Source organism: Benincasa hispida, chromosome 2 (genome assembly GCF_027475165.1).
Source record: "Benincasa hispida cultivar pf3 chromosome 2, pf3_genome.v1.1, whole genome shotgun sequence".
NCBI lineage: Eukaryota > Viridiplantae > Streptophyta > Magnoliopsida > Cucurbitales > Cucurbitaceae > Benincasa > Benincasa hispida.
In genome coordinates this window covers 62163707-62170530 of record NC_143479.1, presented here as the reverse complement: position 1 = coordinate 62170530, position 6824 = coordinate 62163707, and positions in this window count along the sequence as shown.

The following is a 6824-nucleotide window of genomic DNA, read 5'->3' as shown; positions in this document are numbered from 1 at the left end:
GGTATAATTAATCATTTGGTGAAGAACGGGGTTAATTTGAAGCAATTTGGAGGTATTTGACCATTTGGGCTTCACATGAGTTAAAATTACGAAAATGCCACTATTACAGGGTTGCAACGCTAGCCTGATGCTTTCCTGATGCTCTACAGAGTTGCAACACTAGCCTGATGCTTGCCTAACACTATAAGGCAGAATGTGCATGCATTGCAACGCTCCAAAGTTTGTACAACGCCAGTGTTACAACGCTGCGATAATTTCTATAAATACCTCCCTTCGTCTTTAGGTCAAAATATGCTAACTTTTGGGGTTGAACTGATGAAGGCCGAAGTTAACCTTCATTCTTCTTCTTTTCCCTTCAGAATTTAGTATCTTTAGGTTAGTTTTTCTTTTTATTTTAGGTTGTAATCGATGGATTGGAGGTGTATCTTGAATTTTTCTATGAACTAAGAGGTAACTTCTATCTAATTTCCTTTGAGCAAAAGCCCTGTGTCTAATTTCTTAAGTTTTCTGTAATTAAATTGTGATGCTCTTCAATTCTATGTTTTTCTTTGAATCTTGATGACTTTAGATTTCCATTTATACGTTCGACTGATGACCTTATCATAATTGCATATCTTCACTAGTTAATTTCGAGCTCGCATGTTTCCTCGTAGTTTGTCTATGCTTGATTTTACCCAGTAGCAATGGTTGAATGTGTATATTTTAGATTTATAGGCTGTCCTTGAATTTTGTCATTGCATGTTTAATCCATATTCGAAGAATAAATTGGTTAATTGAATATGACTTTTCCTTACTTTTAATCGGCATGATTGAATCCTTATTCCTAATGCATATGTTTTTCTAATTCTATATGATCGCTAAGAACCCAGTAGAATTGAGAGCATATAGTTTAATTAGGGCATGGTTTTTCCGACCTTAATTAATAATTAGGACGTTTGATTGATTTCGATTTAATTAATCGTCAGCCTTTGTAGAGATTAGTTAAGTTGAATCGATTTGGTAGTCGTGCATAGTATAAACCTGAAGTTCAGGATTTCGACTTAGTGTTTATCCCCCTGAAGAAGAACTGTACACACTTGGCATCAAATGACTAGAATTCATAATTTCAGGACCACTGATATTTGGGAGAGATGAAGTTTCCCAAAAATTATCTTCAAGGTTAGATGTCTCCCCCTAAAGAGAATTTGGGATAAAAAATGTTGATTTTCCAAAAAAGACACATCCATACTCTCAAAATACTTATTGGTCAAAGGATCAAAACATTTGTAAGCCTTCTTATGAGGGACATAACCTACGACAATACATTTAGTAGCTCGAGGGTTAAGTTTAGTTCGAGAGAGGGTAGGAGTATGGACATAAGCAGTACACCAAACAATTTAATTGGTAAATCAGAGGACAGTCGGTTGTTAGGAAAAGACTCATTGAAGTAATTTACAGGAGTTTTAAAACTCAAAACCTTAGACGACATTCTATTAATTAGATATGCAGTTGTAAGAAGAGCATCACCCCACAAATATGTTGCAACATTCATAGAAAGCATAAGGGCATAAGCAACTTAAAGTAACTGTCTATTTTTTCGCTCAACAATGCCATTCTGCTGAGGCATGTCATGACATGTAGCCTGATGAAGAATACCATTATCTTGTAAAAAAATCGGTTAGTGATTCATTGAAATATAAGTGAAGAATTTGAATTTTAGTTTGGAATTGAATCTCAATCATATTATAAAACTGAACAAAGACCTCTTTGACCTCTGACTTTTTTGTTAACAAATAAAGCCAAGTTAAATGAGTGTGATCATCTATAAAAGTAAAAAACCAATGGTTACCACTCCGAGTTAAGACTTTAGATGGACCCCAAACATTAGTATGAATTAAAGAAAAAGGTGACGACGCCTTATAAGGTTTAGGCAAATAAGCAGATCGGTGATGTTTGACAAAAATGCAACTTTCACATTGAAAAATAGAACAACCAAAACCTTTAAATAGGTTGGGAAACAAATACTTTAAGTAGACGAAATTTGGATGTCCTAATCTACAATGCCAAAGCATTATAGTTTCTTTAACAGAAGGAGAGCAGACACTACTCAAGCCCTGAACTTTTTTATGACTAGTGGAAACGTCGTCAAAGTAGTAGAGACCATCAATCATCTTAGCACGTCCAATCATCCCCTCAAGTCTTGATCCTGAAAGATACAATGAGTTTCACAAAAGATAACACGACAATTAGCATCCTTAGAGATTTTACTCACAGACAACAAATTACAGGCTAATTTTGAAACATGAAGGACAGAACATAATGTGAGTTTTGTAGTCAAAGGAATAGCTCCTTTTCCTGCAATAGAGGTGTAGCTACCATCGACAATGTGAATCTTTTCATTGCAATACACAGGTGAATATGAGTCAAATAAACAAGGGGAACTAGTCATATGATCGGAGGCACCGGAATCAATAATCCATGGAGATGAATTAATGCAAGAGAGAGCTTGAGGACAAGTACCTGATTGTGCCAAAGAAACACCAGGATTACAAAATGAGGAAGTGGACTTTACAACTTTAGAATTTGGTCAATTTACTCTTTGTTAAATGGGTTGGAGTCAACAACATGAGCATTAGAGGTATGCTAATGAAAATTTCACTTACCTTGCTTAGAACTTTTCCAATTCGCAAGCTTTCCGTGAAGTTTCCAACAAGTTTCGCACGTATGACGAGTTTTATTGCAATGGTCACACCAGATTCGAGGCTTTTCATTTGGCATGTTGGATTGATCAGAAGCCTTCATCGCAGTATTTTCGGTCACCAATGCAGAGCATTCAACTGATCAATAGGTTTTTTGCAGATCATAACATTCTTGCGACTTTCTTCCCTGCGAACTTCAGAAAAAACATCATTATAGTTGGAATAGTAGACTTTCCAAGTATTCTACCTCTAACTTCACCAAACTCAACATTGAGGCTAGTAAGGAACTTGTAAATACGACAATCTTCAATAGTTTTCCTATAGTGCCTTTGGTCCTCTATAGACTTCCACTCATACGTATCAAAAAGGTCAAGGTCTTGCCAAATCCGTTTAAGGAAGTGAAAATATTGTGTATCTGAGTTAGTTCCTTGTCATATATCACCCAATTTCAGGTTCAACTTAAACACTTGTGACTGGTTGCCCAAATCAGAATACATCTGAGTTACATTGTCCCATAATTCCTTGGCAGTAGAGTAGCACATGTAATTGGAGCCAATGTCTTCAACCATGGATTTGACAAGTCAAGTCATAACCATGGAGTTTTCAGCATCCCACCCTACGAATGACGAGTCATTTGGACTAGGGGCAATTTTTTCTTCCGTGATGTAGCCAATCTTCCCTTGTCCACGAATATACATCCAATCACTTTGGGACTAACGAAGAAAATATTTCCCATTAAGTTGAATGGTGGTAATTTGGACAGTGGGACCAGTTGATCGAATACGATTGTCGTAAACTTTAGTAATCGATGCATTAGTGTCTGCCATATTGCTGGAAAAAACACAAACTCAAAGGGAATTCAGCTGTGAACAAAACGATAGATCTGGAAACTCAAAGAATCAGTAGATTTGGAAAAAACTAGAAAAAAAAACAAAGAGAAAAATAAGGGTGGCGAAGATCGGCTGAGTAGTGGCAGTGGTCTCGGCTATGAGTAGTAGAACAAGGCTGTCAAACCCACGTCGAGGTGAACCTTGAAAAGTGACCAGACGAGGAGATGTTGTCAACTGCGAACCTTAAAAAATGAACGAGTGGCGGAGAAACGAACAAACCCTGAAAAACCTTGATGAACCCAGTGGAGAAAAGACGAACGACGGTCTTTGAATGTCCAACGACAGTAACGAACGAGGGAAAAGGTTGTCAGCGGTAGCGGCGGTGCGACGCGACAACACTTCTAGGTTTGTTTGTTTAGGTTCTTTTTAGAAAATTAGGGTTTTAGGGCTTGAGTATAATTATGCTCTGATACCATGTGTAAAATGTATTATTTTATCATATTACAAGAGTACAATGTCCTTAATTTAAATAGAGTACAAAATTAATGAAATAAGGAAAATATTGATAGAAAAAAAAAAAGAATCTAACACAATAGTTACATCAAATAAGATCAAATAAAATAAAATATTTGCATAAACCAACATGAGTTTTCCATGTAAATTCTTATGTTTCCAATTTTATTGCTTTTCTTTAATTTCTCTATTATTTTTCTACTTATTCTTGCAGTAAAAGTGGGAGGTTTTTCCCAACAAGTGTTATAAGAGCGTCAGATTTCACAGTTTCTTGAATTTCTAAATATGCTCTATGGTTGCAGCATAGTCTGACCTTCCATATCCGAAAAGAAATCTTAAAATAGGTTGCGTGTTTGTGAACAATGTGATTTGTTCACTATTTTATGTTTTTTTAGGAGTGAAGCAAATGTGTGTCAAGCTTTATGAGTCCAATAAAATTTGATGTGGAGAAATTTGATGAAAGGATCAACTTTGGCTTATGGTAAGTGCAAGTCAAGGATGTGTTGATAAATATGGATTACGCAATTGCATGTTAAGCGGTGATGATGTTCCAGTGCAGTTTCGAAGTGATTCTAGCAAAGGTTTAAATAGAATAGTCTTCAAACAGAAGATAGGCTGCTAAGCATACGGACAATCTAGGCATATGAAAATTAGAGCAGGTTCGTCAAAGGGCTCTAGATCAAATGCTGACAGTGTCTTTCTCGTCAGGGGGGATGATGACTTCCTTTGAATAAGACGAAAATCATCATTATGGTATGTCCGCTTGACCATGATAGAGGATGTGATGTTAGCGGTTCTACTAGTTTTCACATGGTCATTGACTTGGCGGTTATGCAAGGTGTGTGGTGGATGTTATATCGATGCTTGAAGGACTTCCAGATGAGCCAAGTAGGTGGAATTTACACCATGAATATCAGCAAGGTTTGTCGACATGTGACAAAAAAGGAAAATCTTGGGAGGTGATATTCCAAGTGGTCTATTCATGGTGAAGTAGGTTATAGTTCTCTTATTTGAGAATTATGATTTTTTATGAAGACAATGGATGTAGTAGAAGCTGGGATTCTTCAAATATCTTGTCGTTTGTCCCATCTTGTAATTGAGATCAGGAGAGAATTGTTCTGTGTGATTATAATAAATTTTCACCTGTGGTGAAAGTGGGAGGTTTTTCTTGACCCTCAAACTATCTCTACAATGGTACGATATTGTCCACTTTAGGCATAAACCCTCATGACTTTGCTTTCGGTGTCACCCCAAAAGGCCTCATGCCAATGGAGATAGTCGTCCTCACTTATATAACCATGACCCTCCTCTTATTTAACAAATATGGGACTTTGGTCGCATTCCCAACATTTTCTGCATTTTTCATTTTGGGCTTTACCTTTTCCTTTTTTTTAAAAAAAAAAAAAATTCTTCTCCTTCTTTTTGTGCGGCCGGTGGTCGAATCTGCTGCCAGTTGGCCCGCTGCTTGTCGTCCACATAAGGCCTTTGCTATATATATTCTATTTGAAATCGCTATCGTACACCGACCGACTTTGCTTTCTTTTCTTCTTCTTTTTTTTTTGTTTATCACCGCTTTAACACCGTTGCCATTGTTGGCGAATGGTGTGTCATTCATCTGTGAATGGCATCGCTAGCGGGATTGAAATTTTATTATTAATGTTGATGCTGCCGTCCTTGGACTTTATTGAGAAAGGAGGTTGAGAAAGAGATTGAGGGAGATAGAGAAAGAGAAATTTAGGAGAGATGGGGTGTGGTGAAATGGGAAAATTTCACAAAATGACCCGAAACCAAAATTTTTTTCTACCAATGACCTCTTCCTAAAAACTGTTCTACCACTAACCTTTTGCCCATGCGAAATTCCAAAACTACTCCCAGTTTTTAAAAAGCCTTATGATCGTTTGTTGAACGTGCGTCTCTACGAATACTTTACAACGATAGGGTCTCCCTCCATTTCATCATTTCCCAATCGTTGAAAGAATACTAACTGATTGGATTAAAAATACTAGGCAAACGTTTAGAGAATATTAAGCGAGCGTTTAGATATTACTAAGCGATTAGATAGAGATTACTAGTGATCGTATAGAGAATACTAAGTGATCGTTTAGCTAACTATTATGCGATCGTTTAGACATCTATTATTCGTTTAGCTCACTGTTATGTGATCGTTTAGATACGATCGTTTAATTTTTATTACGTGATCATTTGGTTAATTGTTACGCGATCGTTTAGATACTGTTATACGATCATTTAGTTTTTGTTATGCGGTCGTTTAGGTTTTGTTATACGATCGTTTAGGTTTTGTTATGCGATCGTTCGATTTTGTTATGCGATCGTTTAGATTTTGTTATGCGATCGTTTGGCTAACTGTTATGCAATCGTTTAGATATCTGTTATGCGATCGCTTAGTTTTTGTTATGCGATCGTTTAGATAAATTTGTGTAAAATTTGTAGAGTATAATTGGTGTTGTACATTTAACTAAGCAAATAAATAACTAAACGATCGTTTAGATAAATTTGTGCTAAATTTGTAGAGTATAATTGATGTTGTACATTTAACTAAGCAAATAAATAGCTAAGCGATCGTTTAGATAAATTTGTGCTAAATTTGTAGAGTATAATTGGTGTTGTACATTTAACTAAGCAAATAAATAACTAAGCAATCATTTAGATAAATTTGTGCTAAATTTGTAGAGTATAATTGGTGTTGTACATTTAACTAAGCAAATAAATAGCTAAGCGATCGTACAGAAAAAACTAAGCAAATAAATAGCTAAATTTGTAGAGTATAATTCGTGTCGTAGTC